The sequence below is a fragment of the Anoplophora glabripennis genome, unplaced genomic scaffold, assembly GCF_000390285.2.
Source record: "Anoplophora glabripennis isolate ALB-LARVAE unplaced genomic scaffold, Agla_2.0 scaffold153, whole genome shotgun sequence".
Taxonomy (NCBI): domain Eukaryota; kingdom Metazoa; phylum Arthropoda; class Insecta; order Coleoptera; family Cerambycidae; genus Anoplophora; species Anoplophora glabripennis.
The window spans coordinates 240,773-265,995 of record NW_019416245.1 but is presented as its reverse complement, the minus strand read 5'-3'; the positions used below and the strand labels follow the sequence as shown (position 1 = coordinate 265,995).

At 32.4% G+C, this 25,223-nt stretch overlaps 1 protein-coding gene and 1 non-coding gene across 2 annotated transcripts in view; one reads left to right on the top strand and one right to left on the bottom strand.

Moving 5' to 3' along the window:
- Window positions 1–25,223, top strand: part of LOC108909800 (methyltransferase-like protein 9) — a 216,298-nt gene that overhangs the window by 106,578 nt on the left and 84,497 nt on the right. The gene's annotated exons all lie outside the window — the stretch shown is intronic.
- On the bottom strand, window positions 8,798–8,881 carry Trnal-uaa. The gene has a single exon. It is a non-coding gene; the product is annotated as a tRNA-Leu (tRNA).

Below are 25,223 nucleotides of genomic sequence, written 5' to 3'. Positions count from 1 at the left end.
AACTAGGTAATTAATAATATCTCTACTCCTCATTCTAACTATGAAAGTTAGCCCAGAAGTCGGAGACATGTGCGGGAGAGGAGGCGCCATATTATTATTACGCAGGCCCCATTTGCGCCCAGAAACGACTTATGTTGGTTGGCCCTAACCACCATTCAGTGCAGGAATGAGAGGAACCTGGAAAACCTCATTAATTAGGGGGTGGTCAAATGCCAACCAGTGTCAATCTCTCACATTGACCCAAGCCAACATTCTTCCACCCTGCCATACCTGCACAGAGAGTGCCAATCCTCCGTACAAGCATAGCTAATCTACGGTCTACCGGCCGCGGGATTCGAAACCCGGGCAGATCGACACAACGATTTAAGTACTGACGCCTTAAACCGTGCAGCTATCGACCGTGTCATATGGAGGATTATATACAGGGTGTCCCTCGATTTTAATTTTGAAAATTTGAGCAATGGTATTTTCGGGCATGGTCTTCTCAACTAAAATAATGGCGTCCGCATAACGCTTCCGATTATACCGGAAGTTGACATAATCTTCATTATTTTAAATGGAACGCCCTGTATATTATTGCAATTTTCGATTCTACGTTGTCTTTTAAGTGAACTTTCAAAAAGGTTTCCTATTCCTAAAGTTAACTGTTTTTGACATATTTAATTTTTTTTCAAAAAAAAATTAAAAAGCACTGCCTAATTCAAAGAGATGTGTATTTTACAAGAATAAGCGATAAAATTTATGGGGGACTTAAGTAAAACTCTAGGTTTCCCTGCCATAATCTCAAAATGACTTAATTTCATACAGGATGGTAGAAATTTAATGCCGAATTTAGTCAGTTTTAAACCATCTTCTTTTTTAAATGGAGCACCCTGTATATTTTTGCGCAACCTGATGAACAATTTTGTTCTTTTTCGAATGGTATTTACTGTTTTCGTGAAGTCAACGGATACCGCATAATTTCTTGCGAGGATGGCTGTGAAATTTTTAGTGGAACTTTAAAACAAGCACTTAATCTGTTACCAGTTTATTGTTGTCAATGTAACACATACAGTGAATATTTATTTGAGTATTAGACCAGGAGGAATCTGTTTCACAACACCCATGTATGGATGTTTTATATAGTATCGCTAATATTTGCTTTAATGGCCCCAAAATGATATAACTAAACATAATTTCACTATATGCGCGCTTCAAAACGTGTGCTAAACTTATTATTAAACAAATAGTGAAAAATTGTAAAAAATTCAATTTTTTTTCTCTTTTTTTCAACACAGTTCAAAAACTATTCATTTTAGAGAAAAATTGAAGGGGAGAAAAAGATTCGTATTTAAATTTTACTCAAGATATACCTATTTTCAAATAAAAAAATACAACATAATTATTGCAAATATAGCAAAAACAAAAAAAAAGTGAAAAAAATTACATTATTTTTTGCGATTTTTTTAAAAGTACTTATAGGTAGGATCTTCATACTTGGCCAAAAAAATCTTTTTGATATAATAAAACATCACCCCAATTTTCGTTAAAATCGGTCTGATAGTTTTCGAGTAATAATTTTGCAATCCAGATTTTTTAAAAAAATGAAATTCTAGACTTCTAGATACTTGAAAATTTTACCACATAAAAAAGGGCACTCAAACTTTAAAATGCGTCCAGAAAAATTGAAATCCGTTAATTAGGAGAGCCATGGTAATTGTTTAAAGATATGCGCAATTTTTGCGCTTATAAACAAATAAAATAACTTTATAAATTCATTATAATTATTTTTTTTAAACTATGCTTTCAAAGTTCTCGGAAAGAGACTTCTTAAAAAAAAAAGGTAGTGATTCGTTAATTGGTTCAAGAGTTATAGTCGATCAAAGTTGACCGGCATTTGTTGTGTTACCACGAGGTCTGGAGGGCTGTTTTTTTTAAACAAATAGCTTTGTCATTCGTACTTTCCGGGAGGGAATTTGCAAAACTTGCGCCCTTGTGCAATCCATGTAAAATGTCCATTGAAACTATTGGACCAAGCATGAAATCCACGAAAAATTTATGGGACGTAAAGCAGCATGGGAGGTAAACATGGTAAACATGGGAGGTAAAGCAAGTATTAAGCAACTGATGATCTAAATGCTTCTGTTTTCAAGAAAATTAACAAAGAAAATTAAGCATAAATCTCCATCTTTTCCATGATTTTGTAGAAAATAGTCATGCTACTAGACTGGATATTAATTTCGAGTAATTCAACTGGAGAATACTCGTGTGAAAAGATTAACTGAGAATAAATTCAGAAATAACTTTCATAGAGCAACGCAGTTTTTGGTCAATTATTCCAAGACATTGAAGATATATATACTTCAAATTCAGTGAAACTTCTTCATAGCAACTATCTGTACAATTTGAAGTGTAGGCATATTAAAATTACGTCAAAATTTGGTTTGGTATCGTTGTAATCAGAAACAAAGGGTTAAATTAAAAATTACGAGAAAAATAAAAAAGTGTCCTAATAACCTTTCAGTTTAATGGGTCTACCTTTTTTTGTTTTCTGTTAAAATTTAATAAAAACGATATTTTATAGACATGTTCAATTTTTGTCGATAATAGCAAAATAAAAAAAAGATGGGCGAAATTTCTCTTGGCTATGTTATTCACTATCAAATTTGCAACTAATTTGACTTGCTTGTATCTCTTAAGATAACTGAGATTCTTATGATCTTCTCAAAACCACTTGACATCCACTTTACATGCAGTTGTTGTTGCTAATCGAAAAATACCAATTTCTTTGATCTTGCACAAATTTCTGTCTCTGTTAGTTGGAATCTTAATTTTTCTAATAAGAGCATGTCATAATTCGTATGATTAACCAAAAACGTACTATATAGACAATTCACAATAAAAAATTAAGGTTCCTAACTTGTTTCTCCTCATCACTGACAATGACTGTCGTCGTTATTCTACTTGCATTACCATAATTTCTAGTGATTTAAAGCACAGTAGGCTTCATAACTGGTTTGTTCTGTCAATCACCATGAGCGGAGTACGTAATGCTTTGTTTTTGACGATGAATGATCTGAATTAGAATGGAATTATTATTACCACAGTTAAATAAGACGCAAATACACTTTGCATCAAATAAATCAGTACCATTGTTGTTAATTTAATACTTCAACATTTCTCTCGTATTTTTACAGAAATTAATTAACTCTATCATCCAGCTGCATTGCTAGTTGGTAGGTATTATGAGCCAGTTTAATAGGAACCAATGAATTTCGGACAGATATTTCTGTGTGAAAGAAAGAAACAGCAAATTGTCTTTATAAATAGTCTACCTATTTCCTCTTGGTATATTATTCGTAATTCTGTGAGAAAATTCCTGAAATATGAAGCCATGACGAGGCGACTTTGTGTTTCTGCAGCCGATGCGGCATTAGGACGTGTTATCATTTTTAACTATCTCGTCTCAGTTTTGCATTCACGTATTGTAGTCAATTTAAATCGAACTCTGTGAAAAAATCGAAGTGAACAGGAATGCGGTGGAACTAGCGAAACGCAGTCTGGTGGATGTATTGAGGTAGCAGGTAAATAATGCAGATTGAGGGTGAGGAAGGGGGCGAGGTACAGCGGCAGTGGCGCTTCGTAGTCAGAACTCAAAGTGGTGAATCTTAATACAATCATTTTTTGTATCAAATAAAACAGCTTATATTTTGCTTCATGTCGAACTTCTGGCATGTACCGATTATAAGAATTAAACTTATAGATTTTTTTGCTGTTCTTTGATTTTTAGGAATTTGTAGAAAACATTTTTCATTCAATTCATATCGACTGTTTCTTGAACTAAAAGACAGTTATCTGATTTGCAAGACAGAAACAGTCATAGCTAGGTTTGCACACACAGGATGAATACCGTCTATAATATTTCAAGGATATAGTAATATTCTGTCTCTAGATAAGCTACAAAAGCTTAGAAGTAGATAGCGTGCTATATACAGTATACAGGGTAACTCATAACTGACAGTTGGAAGAAACAAATACATGAAATAGGAACGGCAAGTAAAGACATAAGTTTTTAACTAAAATTTCATCTGGGTAAGCTTTCCGACCTTAAGGACTTTGACGTCTTATTAACGTAATTATATTTCTTTGTCTCAACAATTTTTATTAAAGAGTGGTTATAGAAAAATTGCAGTTGTGGAACACAAGTCATTTAAGATACTTGAGTAATAGAAGAATTCCAATAAGACAAAATCGATTTAATATAAATTCAACAAAATGGAGATATTTGCAGCAACTGAGAATTAAAGCTTCCTGTAATTTGGAAACTGCCTTTTACATAAGAAAATCAGACTAGAATGTCTTGCGTCTTTTATTGCAGCCCATTACCATTATACCTTTAGCCATGGGTGTGTACCAAATTTATCTTTAATACTTCAACTGATTTTGAAGATATTTAAGAGTTATTTACACCATAAAGGAGATAGATAAGTATTATTTACCAGTCGAGGACGATTTTGCGCCCGAGCGGAGCGAGGGCTGATAATAGAGTCCGATCTATGATTCCTAATAAGATTGCACAGTTTTTGAAATTAGAACATCCTAAAACATATACAAGCCATTCATTCCGAAGAACATCGGCAACGTTACTGTATTAGTAACGTGTGAGTTGATGTATTAGCAATCAAGAGACATGGGTACTGTACAATTACTATAAATATTCATTCATAATAATTAATAAAATGTATTGTCTGGAAACAAATACTAATCATACAATGACTAAGGCTTATTCCACAGTATAGTAAGCTGTCGCATTTAAAATCATTTTGAATCAGTTAGCTCCTAAGACGTTCAGAGTACGTCACTGGCTGCCTCCTCCGACTGCTCCACTGCGAAGAGTCTGTCGTAGTGACGGATGTGATTGGGATTGAGTGACAGCCGTCAGTTTGTCTACGGCGATGGACCTGGTCCCGCTCGGGTCTCCTAATGTTCATATAAGGCAGAGAACGGGGGCCACACATCACACGTCCGTGCAGGCTTTTAGTCTTCTCACTCGAACTCCTTTTTTCCTTTCGGCCAGCTCGCAGGGACAATCATAATATTCGTACGATGCATTAAAGATGAAGATGCGGAATTAATATCCCGAAATTATTTCCATTGAATGCACAGCGGAAAAATGATATTTTGGTCAACAGTTGCAATTATGTAGGTGTTTGATAGGTTTGATTTTAGCGACTATGAAAATTTCAAACGATGGTGACCAAATGGAAAGTTGCTGGGCGAAATTTTAATTACGAAAACTAAAACAGGGGAACTTATTTTCTTTCTGAGTCATCGTTTTATGAACATTTGCTGTTGTAACCGTAGTACAGGAAAAACAGCAACCATCTAAACATAAAACAATAATTACTAGAAATAAGAAATATTACTAGGAATAAGAACCGAAATGAGCGGATCCTTCCCGCAGAACCTAGCCCAGGAACAACAAGGACAGATCAAAGATTCCTAGCTAAGCAACTGAAAGGCCATTCTATAACTGGACGTTACCATGTACTCAGGCCAGGCAAACAAATAAAATGACTAATTAATCTCCTGAAAGGGCGAATATACCCATTTTATCATTTACTATTGCGTAATAATTACCTTGCTGCTCTGTTGGTTTATTGATAAATTTTTAGTGGAGCTCTACATAGATGACCTTTATTTATCTTTTGAGTTTACTAATAAATTCAAGTAAATCTTACAATTAGCTTAATTTCTATTTCTTTTTTTTTTGTTCACGAATGTTTGCCATTTATTATCCTCAAAGCTCTTGACTCTCAATATTCGATCTTGTAAAAATTTTATTTTACCACCTCAGATGTCTGACCCTTATGAAATTAATGACTTCTTGCTTCATTTTTGCAAAATATCTCTAATAATATTGTGATGACCAAATTAATTTTTATGACAGTATGTGATATTAATCTATATCTCATATTTGCTTTGGCTACTGTTGATGAGATTCATACCATTCTTAATAGTATCAAAACGGATGCATTTGGTGTTGATAATATATCTCCCACTATGTTAAAAGACTGTAGTCCATTAATTTATTGATCCGTATGTTACTCATATAATTAATTGTTCTATTGAGAAACATTTTTTCCTTGTTTGTGGAAAAAGGCAATTGCAATTAGTATATTACCTGCGCTTTCCAAAATATTGTTATAACGAGCGTTCAAATAAAAACGTGGTCAAGTTGGTTCTGAAAATTTGGACGTAGGGCGTAGCGTATATCAAATGAACTTAAACGTCATCTGTCAAAGCGCTATATCGCCGCTATCAATTTGAATATTTTCGTTTTAAAAAGTGTTTAAAATGGTGTTTTCTCAAGAACAAAAAGTGTTTATCATAGAGTCCTACTTTAGAAATGGACGCAAGATTGATGGAATATGGAAGTATTCTATTGAGGAATGTTTCATAGAATTTCAAAATCAATTTCCCGGCGTTATTGAGTACAAAATTTTTCAAAGTGCAGTTCAGCGTTGTGTTAATGTTTTTCGTGAAACGGGCAGTGTAACAAGAAAAGAAGGAAGCGGCCGACCTAAAAAGCGGACTGAAGAATTAAAAGAAAATGTCCAACAAATAATGGAAAATGCACCAAGAACTTCTGTACGTGTTTTATCACAAATGGTGGGAGTATCAGTCGGTACCTGCCACACAGTGTTAAAAAAAGCTCCTTTAATTGTTTGTTATTGTTATCACGATTATTCTTTAAAATAAAGTTATATAGTCATTAACGTTATTGAAACTGACAGCTGCTATACAGCTCGTTGAGAAATGAGGTTAAGTTGGTCTCTATAAGCTGCTCCCTACGTCCAATGTGTCAGAGCCAACTTCGGCCACGTTTTTATTTGAACGCTCGTTATAATCAAATTTATGACTATTTTGTAAATAATAGTCTCTTACCTCAATCGAAATGTGACTTCAAGAAAGGGTATAGTACTTCAACTGCTCTAATTACCGTCATTGATGATTTAATAAAAGCACAGGATAGAGAACTACTTAGTGCATTCGTTTTATTGGACTTCTCTAAAGCTTTTGTCACAATTAATCATAAGCTTCTTTGTTCTAAACTTAGTAGTATGGGTTTGATGAACCGACTTTAAATCTTATTAATTCTTATTTGCATGGAAGATCTCAACAGGCATGTGTTAATAACATTTTATCTAATAGTTTAGAAATACTTCCTGGTGTATCCCAGGGTTCAATTTTGGGTCACTTACTTTTTATAATTTACACTGCTTCCATTTTAGGATCAGTTCAACAATGTAAAGTACAAGCTTATTCTGATGATACCCAACTATATTATCATTTTGATCTATTGAGTGGACAGCTGATTTTATAGTTTATATTCGAGGATTTTTATTTTAAACTGTTGATTATTGCTTGGTAATTGTATTTTATTTTAATTGTGTTATTGTTTCTTTTCTGAGCGATTGTCTGCTGTTATTTATGTATTTTGAAGTCACATGCTATCGCATACATATGGTCGAGTGTGAATAGCTTTTGCTAGACTTCGCCATGGGTTTGCGAATTATTCCCTTTATTTTTCTCTATTTCTTTATTTTTATATTTACATTATCTGCTTCTAATACAGACGATTTATTATTATTATTATTATTATCATAGAATTCAAGGCAACTGTCTACACTTTGTACCTATTTCTCCAGATAATGAAGTAATAGTCGTTTTCTTTTCAGGTAAGTTCCTAAAAGAGCAGACCCAGCAGCTGCTAATGGTAAGTGTATTATAAAAGTATTAAACCATACAACGCGTTTTTTTTGCTCGGCAATTCAAGGAACTGAAATATACTGGTATATGTGTAATGGATTTCAAAATAATCGGCCAGTTTGATAGGATTAACATTAAATTATGGCATAAGTCGGTGTTTTCGAACCCGTAATTTAATAAAGGCTGTATCTTCGGATTATAGGCAGCACCGGGGGTTTTACAGCTGCAATTAAAAGCTAGTGGTGTCTCGAACGTTAACCCAACAGTTAGTATCTGGTGTTATTCATAGATCTCACTTCAATTTGTGGAATTTAAGTAAAATGCTTGAGACAGTTTACCCGTTAAATTGGAATTGTATTTAAATTGTATGGAATTTTTTTTCAATTTTTATGCGAGTTTAAATTTATTAAGTCAATAACATAAAAAGAAAAGTAGTTGTCTAAATGTAAATTAAACAAGTGCGTTTCTTATATTGTTTAAACCTTATCCGATCCAATTATCTTATCATCTATACTATAAATAACTTTGCAATAAATATATTTACGATCTAAATATCTACCATGTTGAAAAATATATTTAGTTAGGTAAAAAATCTGCCTAACCTAAATGGGTTACAGATTTCAATTTTCCTTAGATTATGTAAATCAATTAGCAAGTTGTTCAGATAACTTATAACAAAACTAAGGCTATTATAATCGTCTTTAACATGAGTTAAACCAATCTTCACCAAATAAGATATTTATTAAATACTCAATTGATCACCATGTATAAATATACTAAAAATATTTTATAAACAAAGTCATAAAATTCTGGATTAACTCTCTAGAAAATTATAAATAAAACTTTTTGAGGTTCCCAAACTCTTAAAAATAAAAAATGTAAATAGGGGTGGTTTTAAAATAAACATTTCTGTAGTAGTAACGTATTAAAAGTTTTTTCTTTCATTTTTAAGTGCTGCTAACCTCAGAATACGTCGACGAATTAAAATATAAAGCAAAATAAAAGTGCTAATATTATTTTCTTGAGATTTAATTAAAAAAAAGTTTGTCAGGTGTGGGGTTCGAACCCACGCTCCCTTTCGGGAACCAGAGCTTAAATCTGGCGCCTTAGACCGCTCGGCCAACCTGACTTGTGATGAAAGCTTCTCTCACCCTCTATTTCAGCACGAAATATTTAACATTGCACAATATAGCGCAATATTGTTCAATATAGGATCAATATGGGCTTAACATTTGAAACATCGACACTTAGGTATTTGCTTTTTTTAATTATAAAAGTTCAAAAATTGCATTTTGAAGGACCCCCTATACTGTTGTTTCTTTTGTTTTGTGTGTTTGTTTTAAGAGAAAAAATGTGTCCACATTGTTATTTATTTTCTTTTGCTCAAAAACCAATTCATGATGATTTTTTTTATAAAAGTAACTGAGACTTTGTCATTAATCTAATCCTCGTAAAACAGATACAACATGGCTACCAGTTCATGGGAACCAAGGGGTCATCCGTACCTTATCGTTGCAACGTACGGTCAATTATGATATTTATTTAGAGGCATACAGTGAATGCATAAACGTTTCAGTGAAAACATACTTTTATTGGCCATTACTACATTGTCATTCAAAAAATTGCGAGGCCTTCCTGCTATAAAATAATGTCCAGCGACGCTCAGTGTATAAATATTAGGCCAATTGTCTCGTATATGTTAATTTACCACAGCTAGTTAACCATTCCAGGCATTCGCTTGTAATTTGAGGAGCAGCAGCTCTGGGACCAACAATTGTACCTATATTTATTAATATATTTGTTGCAGAAGTGTCACTATTAATAGAATCTAGATATAAACCAAAAAATCATTGAAAAATTAAAGAAAAATAATTAAATACATTTATCGATTTTGTAACTCGCATTATGAACAGTCTAACTGTACCTAAAATTGTTTGCATAACGCACCCTGATAAGCATTCGATGTCATATATAAATAATGGAAACAAGCGAGGGCCAAGGTGTGAACCCTGTGGTACACCTGACGTAACAGCTGCAGAGGAAGATGAATAATTGTTTAATTGTGCTCTTATAATAATATAAATGTCATCCATCTTAATAGATTATTACCGAGCATACCAATCTTTTAAAGTTTAACTATAAGACTGTTACAATGAACTTTTTAAAAAGCCTTCGGAAAATCAGAAGATCAGTGTGTAAGATTTCTTTTTAACATTGAGTCAAATATATTTTAATGAAGTCATGTTGATGGTCCGTAATGAGACGTTTGCTCTTAAAATTATTGTTTTCTTGATAATCACTATGATAAGGATCAGAAATTGTCATGTATAAATATTGTAACGAATTTGAAATGTTCATGTAGAAACTCATATGAAAATATTGCCTGACCAAACTTAAAGTAGTATAAAAATTTTAATTATTATCATAGCAACACCAAATTTGTATAAAATTGTTAATATGGATATTCTGGATATAAAACTAGTAATGATCAATGATATTACATAGTAATAATAATCGTTTAATTTTATTCTTAAGTACAGAATAAATTTTCATAAAATGCATGACGTCGACACTTGTTAGTACTCAGTACATAGAGAAAAACGAATCTAAACTAGAGTGACTTATATCGAATGAAAGTTTAAAGTCTATAGATTAATCTGGTATACATATCGTTGGATGACGAGTAAACTTAAAGAAGATATATCAATCCAACATAAACCATAACATGAAAATTTTCATCAATTGTCAAATTTTATAATAAATTTCACAAATGTCAAATCTAAAGGTGGCTTTGTAAGAATACCCGGAAATGACCTAAAAACATAAAATATTCTATATTTTATAAGTAGTTGTAGTAAGTTATAAGTAGTGTTGTGAAAAAGTGATTGAAAAGGACATCTAAAGACTGACAAATTCTCTGTATGGACCTTAAGCAAAGCTAGGGACAGAATATTAAGGAAAGATGAGAAAAACAAAAAAATTATTGATTAGTGACGGCTTGGGTTTTGCAAGATGTACAGCGTGGAGAGGCAGCTCCCGAAAAATTAAAAATGAAGCAAGAAATAACAGTCCAAGAAAGAAAACTGAACACTCACCAGTTAAATCCACAGTTTGCCAGAGTCCAGAGAAAGTTATTTTGTCATCCCATGAAAATTTCCCGCTACCAGCAGTATAAAGCAGTTCCAAAGCAGTTTCCAGATACTCCAGAAATACTCTGCAAGGCCTCTACGTAGTTTCCAGCAAAGAAAACTTCAAATTTTACAACGTACCAGGTACCTAAAACAGTGCACTATAATATTGCTAGCTATCACCAATAAATCATGCTTTCTCGCCCATCAAATCTTTGCAAAGTATAAATAATAAACCACAGGACTTACCTGTATAGAAATAAGCATAATCCAATCACTTGTAACTTAAATATGTCACTATTTTCACGAGCTGTGACAAATTCTGTCAAATGAACAGCCATTTTCGTTCCTGTGTAGATATAAGAGATGCCCCTGTCTGATAGGCAACAAATAATATAAGGAGACGTACTCAGTATTACATAGATCAAATAAAGTTAGTGAATAGTTAATTTTTTTATAATTATTCCTTATTTATTGTTTATATGTTTCTATTATTATCCATAAAATAAAGTATACCTATGCTGTAACCAATATTTTTGCTTAAATACTTTTTCATTACTCAAGCGGCTCCGCCCCCGTTTTAACAGGGACTTGTTTGTTTTTCAAAACTTCCCGGGCGCGGAGTTTTAAGGCATTCTCACATTGTTTGTTCAGGAGCGGAATGCGTATAATCAAACGGACGTTTAATGGATGTTTGACCTAACGTGATACAGTAATAATGCGTTTGGATGCATCAAGCAGTTTACTTAATGAAAAGCTTCAGTTTTATGGTCTAATGAACTCGGGCAAATTACAGAGAGTGCCATATCAGCTTACACCTAAACATTTATTATGCAAAACTGGTGATTTAAGGAACAATGTGCTTTGCAATAATCCTATTTAAAAAGTCCATTACACCGCCCCGGGGTACGTTCCGTACTTTTACCCGGTACGAATAGCTGCACGATCTCGCTGTGCTCTTTTCCGATCCAAAATGCAACCTCTGCCGTGGATAATTAATTAGTACAGTTAGCAATGATTATGTTCACGTCTGCACTTACGTATTTAATAGTTTAGCCGCGCCCAGAGACATTGTAAGATACGGGTGGAGATTTTGTGCTAACTGCGTCTGTTACTTAGAACTGGGGAAAGTCGTGTACCGTGAAATGGAAATTCAAATCTTAATTATAAATTTTAACATGTGGGTACACATATTCGCAAGTGACCCATTTTTAAGCTCAACGTCAAGAACGCCGCCGGATGCACCACGGGGTTCCCGGAAACCGACCCCTTCAGAGTGGCGCCAGGACCAGGGACTTCTGCGACTACCAAGCTACCTACGACCGACTTCAACCAAAAGGCACTCTCCAGCAAACCCTCAAACCGTCAACATTACTTTTTCTACACAAGCTTAGTTTTCAATAAAAATAGTTTATTTGTACCGTTGAGAGAGCGTTTTATTCTTGCTGTACAGCGAAAGCAACCCTCAAACATATAACATAGCTATAATTAAATATTTGAAATTGTTTCTCACATAATTTTCAGAATTCAGTTCCGTTTAATTCACAGGTTTTAAGGAGATCATGTACTGAGTGCTGCTGGATTTGTATACCTACATATATTTGAATAAATACACTGTCATTATGAACAAACTGATGAAATTAGTACAAATTTTCCTGATTCTGGAGAAATCTAAGTTCCTTTCACAACACGTACTGGTCTTTTGACTTATAGACCTCTATACAGGGTGATTCATAAACGGTGACCATCTAGGATGCTTCGTTAAAAAGATACAGGGGTTAAACTTAAAAAAATATTTTTAATATTTTAAATTATTTAAAACTAGTAAGTGAGACAATTTGAAATTGGGCACGTATGAATGTAAACATTGTCCAAAATCTGAGCCTTTTCCTAAAATTTAGATTCTCCAGTGGCGGAGATACAGGGTATCGGTGCCATATTTTTCTAAATAAAATAGTACGTCACTGCTTTACAGTAACAATTATATTTTCAGATTCGTCTTTCAATTTTCTACACTCTCGTGTTTTTCGAAAAAAGCCTGACTTTCGAGGAAAACTTAAAAATAGAACTGAAAACACTTTTATTTAATAACATGAGAAACACATCATTCGGTTATTTAATCGAATAAAGAAATTAATAACATTAGTCATTATTTGAATGATTTTATTTTCAGTAAATGCTTAAAAGTACCTCCATTTCCAGGAACACATGCGCGACATCTTTTTAGTAATGAAAATGTAATTGGTCGAAAATTGTTGCTTCAATTTCGCTTACTAGTTTTAAAATTATTAAAAAAATTAAAAACATATTTTTTTTAATTTAACACCCTGTATCTTTTTAACGAAGCGTCTTAGATAAAAACTATATACGAAAGACTCCCCTTAAATGATACCCATCAACTCGAGTTACTATACACGCAAGCTAATTTTGAGACTAACTACTAAACAACTATTGTAAACACTATCGCAACGACGATTGTAAAATCGGATTTCAGTATTCGGAGTCGCTGAAACCACGCGGCTCTCCACTCGTATTGCGAATGGCGAATTGCCCAGCGATGTCATGCTTGAAAGTACTATAACTTCAATAATTTTTTTCTCCGAAACTATAAGGATTTTCCAAAAAAAAAAATTTCGATATTGACTTCATTGCTCATCTATTCCCAAATTTTTTTGGATAAGTTATGAATTACCCTGTATAGCTTTATAGTACATTTTATTCATGATATATTAGACATACTATGTTTTTCTAAGAATCTGTAAATAGATATTACTTTTTGTGTCTTTTGCATCAATATATTATTATTTTATTATAGGTAGGTATTAATTGTTTTTCAAACTATCCCCATATAGTATATTAACTACAAAGTAATGAGTTACAATAAAATTCAAATTCAGTACTTTGAATGGGATCTAACAGACAAATGTTGAAATCGTTTCTTTTTTTTCATTGTTAGATATGATCTCTTTATTTAGTTTTGGTTCTCAATTGGGACTAAACTTATTTTTATTAAGACATTAGAATTATTATTACTTACAAATTTTATTTGTTAGAGCGCTAGGTATTATTTCATTTTATCTATGTACTCCATCCAACAGTGAAACTTCCACCAGCCGACCTTATATTAATTACTACGGGTATATAATTAAAACCCTGGCTAATAAGAAAATCCATTAATATATTACCACAGCGTCATACCGAAACTAGTTTTCTATACCCCTTACCGACCTCCATAAATTACAGACTTGTCATTATTCCAGTGGATTAAGTATAAAGGTGTAAAAAAATACGATCATTATTTTTTTACGGCTGCTGATTGTGACCGAAAATTAGCTAATTATATCCGAAAACGGTGAGTCATGATGAGAAGAAGGGCTTCGCACCACCTCGCCTAATTTGTTTTACTTCAAAATGGGCAGACAGAAGCAAAAGAAATTAATCATTAAGTGTAGTTTGGTAGCCAACACAGTTTCTTCGCGTTTAAGACCGCACTTGCGCGTTTCCTCGAATCTGATCTGTTTATGCAATTACGTATGAACTGGAAATGATTCTTCAGTAATTCTTCCTTTGCGACCGATGAATGGATTGATTAAAAGATGACATCAATGACTTTTATAGAGCAAATTGTATATGACCCTGACGTCAACAGAAATTTTTGAAATTGACCCTGGAAACTCGTAATTTTAAATTTTAATGAATTTTTTAATTATTGCAAAAAATAAAATTTATCTTTAAATTTACAGGGTGTTTATTATACTTGTACAAACTTTAAAGGGTGAACCTTTGACTAATTTTAAGACAAAGAGTTCATATGAACATGGATCCACAACGGCTTGATTCTGGAGATACATAGCGTCCAAAAAAAGATGCAGCACACTTTTGCGATTTTTTATTTTTCAAGATAAACGATTTTAACTAATTACTTCTAACATTGTCTGAAGTACTTATCCTTTTATCTAATTTCCTGTTTTTTTTTACACATTTTAAAAGTGTTGTGCCAATTGTAAAGATTCTACTCAAAGATTAAGTTTAGGCGTTTAATGTAGCATTGCTGACACTGGAAAAAAAAATTAAAATTAAAATAAAACCGCCTGCATCAGCTGTGCAGTTGCAATTTTTTTTTGTACCGAGGGCGACATTTGGCTGAAAATGTGCATTCCGAAATTAATATGCAAAACGTTTACTATTTCGCATTATATCTACAACTGCAGTTGGCTATCGCACCTGTTTTTGTCGTTGCTACTTTGTATTTTAGACCATAGCAACCTATGCAAATATGACAAATAATCTTCTGGTATAGACCTTATTTATGCAACTCACATAGTAGTATTAATCAGCTGTTCACTAAATTAATGGATGTCTTTTTTATTTAAGGTATAAATTACCTTAATATGCTGCATATTATCAAACTAACTAATTATTATCCTACCGGAAGATCTAAGTTGCAGATAGTCTATTATGGCGGTAGTCAAAATCGAATAAATAATGATAAGTGCGTTTTTTATTTCTGCTTAAATTAAAATACATGCTACAAATACACAACAACAACAACAAATTTAATTAGTTGCGCAACTATTGGGTTAAGGCCTTATAATTTTGTGTATAATGTGTCGTAAATAAGGGTATGGGTCAAATACAGAAATTGGTCAACAGGCAAAAAAAAATCCTTATACGAATTGATTATGTATCAGTAAAGGGAGAAAAGAAACTTGAACAAAAAAAAGAAGAGAATAGTAATAATCAATACGAAAACTGCACAAATAAATAAAGCAGTTGCTAAGAATAGAACCAATTTGGTTTGATTCATAATTGTATTCAATTAAGTGGTACATGTTAAGCTTACAGCTAGTAGCAGGTGAACGTGTCTAATATGTTTTTGCACTGCAAATTGTCGCATATTCCGTTCTGGTGAGTACCGAATGGTACAGAGTGAACAGTATATTCGACAGCTGTGTAAAAATTGGTACAAGTTATTACGCTTTTATAGAAATGCTCGTGTTCACTTGGCGTAAGTAGGTACAGCCAATTAAATATAAGTGTAATTGCGAATGAAATGTGTCTCTCGTTTTAAAACTAGTATTATAGAAAAATAGATTATTTAGCAAATTATTTTTGATGATTCTTTAGAACAGATCACAGGACAGTTTGGAACAAATTTCTACAAACATTTCATTACACCATTTTAGTGGAACTGCTGGCTTTTTCAATTATAAAATATAATTACAGGAAAGTCATACAGTTACATCTATCTATCAGTCCATATTTATTCAAATGATTTCACAAATGGTTCATCAATGTTTGCATCTCAATTAGAGAGTGATCTAATATTACTTAGATTCTTTTCATTCCAAAGCATTTACTTTCAGAGCAGATTGTAGATTATAAATATATGTATGGGATGAACACACTACCTTTCCACTGCGTTCATCTGTTCTTGGAGTTCTTCATCCATCTCCACCTTTTCCAATTTGGCTCCACAACTTTAGCAGCAGCTTCATCCCATAGTTTCTAGCGTTCGTTATTCTTTTCTGAACAGTAACTGGCACACACTTGTTATGCCTTCATAGATGCATGGACAGCAACTTCTCTTCCTCTTCTTCTACCAAACCGATATTACCCAGAAGATTCCTAAGCTTGTAATGTTCAGTTAGTAATCTTTCCGTTATGCTTATTGATCTGCGATTTTAACTCTTCATTGATCCTTTTATGAACCTGTTGGATTGCCTTTATCAAGTTTCTTTCCCTCGCTGTTAGACCTTATCCTTCAACCATTCCTGCATGGCTGTCTTCATAACTCAGCTAGTAACGTCACAAGACACTGTGCAAATACCTCAAGGACATCATATGAGCCTTTTCTTGCTAACTCGTCAACATTCTTGCTGCCTTTTTGATCTTCATGACTTCATAGTCTTATTAAAGCATCCAACAACCCCATAGCAGTCTAGACTTGATCTGATTCAAGGTTGTAGTACTTTGTATATTTCTATGTGTATTGTTTTAACAGTTTAAGTTTGGTCAAAACTCCAAAACTTTAATGTTGTTTAGTTCTAGAACGATTGCGTTTTGCCAAGTATACCATTTTTATTAAGAATTGAACTCTATTAAATTAAGTATTACTTGTTGAAAACTCAGGTCAAAAAGTAAACCATATGAGTGAGTGAAAATGAATACCTATGCAAATTTTCAAAGGTAGTTTCCATATGGATTTAACGAGCAAAGAAAATCCTTCCAGTTTTTTTTAAACTTAGGGATGTTAATCTACTTTGATTTTTACGAGATCCGTGTTTTTTTGTTTTTACGAAAATAATTTTTGGGGCTCTGTGGAGCCATGTCAAAATTTATATCGTGACAATGTTATTCCGAATATGAAAATGCTTGTTTTTTTTTTCAAACCGTCATTTTGACCCAAATTATCCCGACCAAACGTTTTCTTTGTTTTTTCAACATGTCTGTTCATCAACTTGAACCTGATTTTTTTTTTAAATTTCAGAGATAAATGGGAAAAACGGAAAAGTTTTTTCTTTCAAAATTAATTTTTTCAAAAACCCCAATTTTTATTTTCCCCAAATTTGGATATGTTTTTCAGGGCCAAATACGTTATCTTTTAGCCAACCGGCAATATGCCAACTTGGTTCGTTCAGGAGTTACTGTTTCGAAAATACATATTTTTTCAAGTCGTCATTTTGACCCAAATCATCCTTTCGAAACGTTTTTTTTTTCAAAATGTGCAGAATTTTATCAACTTTTACATGGACTTTTCAGAATTCAAACTGCTTCAAAACTTTGTGAAATAAATGAGAAAAACGGAAAAAAGTCCTTTTTTTTTCAAAATTGATTTTCTCGAAAACCCCAGCTTTATTTTGACCAAATTTCGATATGTGTTTTTAACGCCAAATAAGCTGTCTTTTAGCCGTGCGTCAATATTTCAATTCGTGCAGAAGATACGATTTCGCAAAATGATGACCTCTTGAAAAAAATATACATTTTCGAATTTGTATCTCCCAAATGGAGCAAGTTGGCATATTGCCGTTTGGCTAAAAGATAACCTATTTAGCCTTGAAAAACATATCTAAATTTGGTGGAAATAAAAGGTGAAGTTTTGAGAAAATCAATTTTGAAAAAAAAATATTTTTCCATTTCTCATTTATCTCAGAAAGTTTTAAAGCAATTTGAATTATGAAAAAATAGGTAAAAGCTGAAGAAATTTAAAAAAACTTTTCGATAGAATGATTTTGGTCAAAATGACGGCAACTTGATAAAATTATGCATTTTCATTTTCGGAATAACGCTGCCACGATGTAAATTTTGCCATGGCGCCATAGAACTTCAAAATTTTTTTTCGGGAAAACAAAGGAACACGGGTCTTAAAATTCAAAGTAGATTAACATCCCTGAGCTTCAAAACAAATCAAAGAGGTCGATTATATCGATATGGAAACTACCCAAGAAAATCCATATAGAGATACTTTTTAGAGATATTTTTTGTTTATGACTTTAACACACTGTAGAACGAAAAGAAGCAATATTCGGATAAGACATATTCAGTTCAATTGTCTTGATTTGACGTTAGCAATCTACCATTGAAATATGTACCATTATTATTGAACCACCCTGTATAGTTTCAGGATAAAGACAGTCTACGTTTGCAGCGAGGAACAGGCGAGAACTCGCGCTTGTCTCACCCTATACATCCGTGCCTGGCCACTGCGTGATTAACGACTTGCATTGTCTCTAGCCGCGTTTCACCTCTGCCGTTATGGCAAAAATATTAAGCTGATAGAATACCGCTAACCATTAGAAATCAATGCGCCGCTTAAAAATACGGACATTAATTAGAAGGAAAACTGTAAACAACAGTACGGAAAAGGAATGCGGGTTGACAGACAGACAGCTAAAGGTAATTTATGTAATTAAGTTGTTCGTGCTCGATGCCGAGGCAATAATTATTATTACGCCGGGCGCAGGGACGTATTTGCACTTCGGGTGGTGGCTTTAGGGGACCTGGAAACGTTCTGCAACGCCGAGGAACAGGTGCAGCCGTGTTTGTTTTATTGCGGACTGCGCCGCGTTGAGCTTATTCTAGTCTGGGCATTCGTTGACGAGAACTGTTAGACGGCTATTATGGGGTCATTACATATTTGCATTGGATTTATTAGTTGATGTAATTCCTGTGCGGTCAACTTATTTCATATTTAATAAAACCTATCATCTTCCTTCGATGATACCTACGACGTACATTATCAAACTGGAAAGATTCGAAAGGACAGTTTTCGACAAGTAATATTTATTGTGAGACCACACTCTGGATTAAAACATTAACTAACATTAAATTAGACACTCAATATCTAGCAAAGACTGAAAATTATTCGTCGGCGGAACCACCAGACACAGACCGGTTTTAAGCTTATTAGTTCTCTTCAATAGATATAGGCTATTGATTATATAAAAAAACAGGGTTAAAAAGAACTATGACGTAGAAGCAATTTTATTGCATGAATCGTTCAAAGGGTCATTTTAGATGAAAAAACCGCGGATTGTTATTAAATTAGAGGGAGGAAATTGGAGATAGGGGTAAAATGCACCCCTTTCAGTTTTTTAGTTGTACCTCGAAAACGAAACAAAATTTCGCTATAGTTCATAGGAAAAATTATGTAGAAAATTGAATTTCCCATCGAAGTGGCTTATTTAAAAAATCGTTAATAAACAATTTGAAAAAAGCAAAAAATTCGATATTTTGCTTTTTTTACTTTTTTGTCTCTAGTTGTTTTTTTTAGTAAAGATAGGTATAGGCATTGATTCATAAAAAAAGTAAATAAAATTTCCTTCAAAAAAAGACGTTGTAAAGTATTTTTGGATGAAAATTAACTGATATATGGCCGCTCAAACTTGGCCAATTTTTCGATTTTCGTCGCGTTTACCCTTATACGTTTTAATTCTCATTTTTTGCAAAAAGGAACGAAATAACGTTCAAGGATTTTCATCACATTACTTGTTTGAAGGGTCATTAAAAATGAAAAAAATTAGAGGGTTGAAATTGAAGATAGGGGTGAAAATGCAACTAGTTTTATAAATAGTACATATGTTTTCGAGCGACCTCTAAAAATAAATATCAACGAACTAATAATTTTTTGTTATTGAATTTGATGAACAAAAGAATAGAAATAAATCACTAGACACTTAAATTTAAAAATAGTAAAAAATTATAAATATTTGATACTCACAGTGCGGTAGTAAATTGCCTCTAGAAATTTTTTAAGTGTCTCGTGATTTATTTCTATTCCTTTGTTCATCAAATTTAAAAACAAAACTTTTAAAGTTAAAATAATTATGAGTGACCTTTAGAAATTAAAATATCGATTTGAAATTTTCAGAATTGAGATTTTTTTCAACCTAGAAAATGATAAAATAACAAGAAAAAAATTCAATTTTTGACGATGTTGGAAATTTTTAAAAATCTTCAGCGAGCTCTAAAAAAAATTTTTTTGAGCTGATTTTTTGAGGGGCTCTTAAAACTTGATAAACTAACATATTTTCACAAAAATTTTCGTTTTTTTTTGGCCACCCTAATATATACAATATTAAGAAGCTTTATTGTACTTAAATTCTCAAGTTTTTGCTAAATTATTTTATTGTAAATAAAAGAAGCATCTCCATATTCCAGATAAGTAATAATATGATTAACTGTAATTTCATTCATAATTTCATGTAGTTGTGAAAATCTTTATTTATTATTAACAAATAAAACTTTTGAAATAATTTTTTATTATGTAAAGAACCAATTTGTTGTAAAAATAATAAGAATCATTATTATGTTAAAAACGACGAAAAATGTAAAAGCTACATCAAAGAAAGCCTCTTTCGAGTCAGTTGAATTTATTTGGAAGTAGTTAATTTTTTTGAGATATTTTGCGATTTTTGAAAAATTTTTGGGAAATATGGCTCAACAGACTTTAGATTCAAATTTGACTCAACAAAATTTATGAGAAGAACACTGGATCCAATCTAGAAAACCTCTTTCTAAATTTTCTCACTCTCATTAATATGAATTTTTGCTATTTGCTGCTATTTTTGCAAAATCTGCGGGGGTATATAGCTAATAGACTTCAGACTCGAATTCACTGTCTCAAAATACATAAGAAACATACATGAGGTCAGAAAAAATTTTTTCGATTTTTTTTGCCCCAGTGAGTTTTGGCGAATTTTCGCTATTTTTAGCGATTTTTCGCTATTTTTGCTGATTTTTCTCTATTAATTTGTGAAATCTGTATGGATATAGCTTAAAAGACTTCAGATTTAGATTCAGCACACCAAAATACATAAAAAACCCACTTGATCCAGATCAGAACAAATTTTTTCGATTTTTTTGCACTCATCGTTATTTTCGGTGATTTTTCACAATTTTTTACACACGTGAAAATACATAAAGCCAACTGGGTCAAATCAAAGGTACAAACAGTTTTTTTTGTGTGCTGGTATAATTAAAATCTAAAAAATATGTCACAAATAAATAACTTTAGACAATACTACCATGTAGGTACTGAATTTAATTTACTAGTCATAGGTAAACACATGTACAACGTGTTTTTAGCAGTGATAATACTAGCTGTCACTAAAAATGTGAAATTGGGGGCATTTAAACCTGATATGCGGCAAAGAAACCAAAACGACGTCCCTCACAAAACCAAAACCCATTTTATGAAATAATTTGTTTCTGATTTATTTTCGATATCCAGTTGTGCGGCATTAACTTCGTTAAAATGTAAAAGAAACGTTTCAATCGCACAAGCGCGATTGTTTTATGCTGTGATGGGCGCATTTATTTCTTTCGGGGAATGCAATTTATATCCAAATATGAAAGGTAATTTTAAACTACGATTGTGGCCATGTCAAAAGCCGTTCGATGTGACATGAACAGACAGCGTTTACGTGCTCGCCGGAATGCTGCGTTAATATACTCTCGCAAGGTCTTCACGTACCCAATACGAAGGGCTTTTTTTCTCAGATATTGGGCTAACATTTGGGTTAGCCGCATTAAATTCCATCAACTGTATTGTGTCACTTTGTGACTCTGTTTTTTTTAGAGTGGATGATAAATAAAACTACATGATTCTAGTAAAGTTACATTAAACACGTAATTCTACATAATTTGTGTAACTCACCTAAAATGTAAATTTACATTACCGATATATGTATATTTACGAACACTTAAAATATAATTTTACTAAGAAAGAGGAAAACTACATATTATTTTTTACCTTACCTATGTCGACACATCTTTTGTGTAATTTTGGTTATAAAAATATGTAATAAAAAAGATAATGAAATATCTGATCTACTCGTAAAGTAGCCTTGAATTACCTGCAAGATAAACTTGGGCAGAAGGGGTCAGTATGTGCTACGACATTCTTTTTGCTCTGCTTACGCAAGATTTTCTTAGACAAAATACAACAAAGGAATCTATGATTAACGGCTTGATCTGCTTTTCCTAACACCCTGTATGTCTGTATAATACCTGTACTACATGAATCAGTCATGAGTTGGTTTTAATAAACTCATTTTTGCTTATAAGAATTTAAAAAACAAAATGCAAGTACATTTTCTAACGGTTATAACATTTTTGAAAGAATGGCGAAGGCGCCAATGTCAGTGAATATACATTTCTGGTTCAAACAAACCTGAAGGAACTTCTTGTAATTCAAATATAAACGTATATTTGTATCTAAAATAACTTTACCCCACATTATATTAGTGTAAACTTTAAAAAAATTATACCTACATCTTAAAATTAATTTAAAACATTGTAATGGTTAGTTATATCCTTAATCGAAATAGTTTCCTTGAGGGTTGTGTGTTCATGCCAATTAATAGAAAACTCCTTTTTTCGCAAAATTTGCCGACGTTCTGACTATGCATTTAGTTTTTCTCAAGGCTATTCCACTAGAAAAAAATATGTTGGTAAAGATAAAGTAAGACAACGATGCGAACTTTTTCCTTCATAAGTATTAATGAATAATATGGAAACGTCGCATCGGTGAATTTTGCGAAATAAAAAGTTCTTTGTCAGCTGTCCTAAACGAACAACTCCCAAAAAATTATTAATTTAAAACATGAAATATGTTTGTTTCTGTCGTAACGTCTACATCATTTCGGGCCAGTTGATATCCAGTACCACACGATCGATATTTCTGCCTCGCATTATAATGCCAGAAAACTTTCTTGGCGAGGCTCCTCTTCGAATTAATCGTCTCCCGCGGTGTTAAATATTTTAAGAGCATTAGGGCCACTCCAGCGTTCCACCCCGATTTATAAACTTTTCGAAATTAACGAGGTTTACCGCCGTCCCACAGCTCCGGCTTGTAAAACATTAGCATGGACGCCAGTGCAGTGCCGCGAAGTGTGCGGGGCGATTCATCTCCACGCCACAAAAGGACGTACGATCTGGAGGCGTAATGCCATTTTAGCAATACTAGTTTCAACGATAACATTTGCTAAACAAATGCGATGAGGCAATGCGAAGTTATGAATAAATTATAAGTGGCATGTTGGAAACTAGAATAGTGTTGGGGCAAAGATTTTAAAATATGAAAGAGAAAGGCAAATTTGGGAAAATAAAATTAGTAAAATTGATTTTAAAGAAATAAATTATAAGTTGAATAAGTGTGACTAATAGGAGTACAGTAGATGGTTGAAATTGAGAAAGAAAAGATAAAATAAATAAAGAGTAGTATATGATCAATTAAAAATTTTCGTAGAAAATGAATTTCAAACAAAATTTAAAGAAATATAATGTAATAAAGTATATTCGAAATTGAAAATGTGATTGGTAATAAAAAATTTGGATTACCAGAATTAGAAAGTGATTTAAAAAAAAATTGTGGAACATGAAAACAAAAGAGTGAGGTAACTAAGAAAGAAAAATAATAAATTGGTAAGCTGACAGCTAAAGTTTTGAAAATAAAATTTTTAGTTTAAAAGGAAGATAATTTGATTACCAGAAAGAAACAAATGTATTCAATAAAGGAAAACCATTTATAAGAAGAAGTAGAAGAAGACAGTCTCAAGAAATAAATTAATTGATGGTTACGAACAATAGAAGCTTAAGTAAGTCCAATAACAAAACGAGGTTAACTATTATAGAGTATTACCCAGTGTCGAGTCCAAGCAGATCTAATCCAAGTCACCAACAGGAATAGTAATATAGAAGTATCAGCAAGGAGACAAACAACAGGAGTTATATGACAAATGACAGATCAGGAACAGAAGTTGTGCTAACAGGTACAGGAAAGAAATAGAGGAGATAAAGGACCAAGAAGAAAAGAAATTAGTGTATTAGACAGTGGTAAGAAGGTATAAAACCCCAATATAATACAGACTTGTGTTAAATTTAGTAAATAAATCCAAATCTTGGATACTGTTATTTAGTTTAAGTTAGAGTAGAGGAAGTGGCGTAGGTTTAATTTAAGAATACTTCTATCGATAGAAGATTAAAAAAATTTTGGATAAACAGGAAAATAAATTAAGTGTTAGCCAATCACATAATGTTTATTTTAATTTGAAATATAGTGAATCCGAATAATTAAATGAATTAGAAATTTTTATGGAAATAGAATAACTGTGTTGAGTTAAAATTCAAATATAATTTTTTTTATTTTCCTTCAGTATTATATTTTAAAATCAAAATCCTAATCTTCTCAGAACCTTACCCTGAGGTAAGACTATTCATATTAGATTAAAATTTGCTTGAATATTATTTTTTTTCTCAAACAAAGACTTTCTCTATAAACATAAACAAACTTTGAATTAAATTACAAACTATACGCTCTTGTGAGCTGGCGCCCAGACAATAAAGAAGAAAAATAGGATCCAAAGAAGAAAAAGCAAAGCAGAATAAGTAAATACAGGTAAGAAAATTACAATCTCACAAGAATTTATGAAAAAATGTTGACCAAACGTGAGGATTTGATACTTAAAAAGATCGAAAATGATGATGAATACTGAATTTCAACTTATACCTTTACAATCACTTGTAGAAGTTGTAGTGTATCATTTGTTTCGCAGAGGAAAAAGAGTAAAAAAGTCTATGTTAGTCTGTTTTGTTATTTTTCTTATTCGTCGTTCTCCGTTATCCTTGAAAATAGCCAGGTATCATGACATCAACTTTAGAGGGTGGTTCTTTTTATCAAAATAAATAAAAAGCAACAGTAACATTGTTTCCCAAAATGTTCCTAAACGATTTACGACTCTTCAGAAATGGAAAGGGAAAATTTCATAGTAACTACCTATACAGACTGTCTTGTGATAGAAAACTTTGAAATTTATTGAAAATATTTGATATTTTTCATCT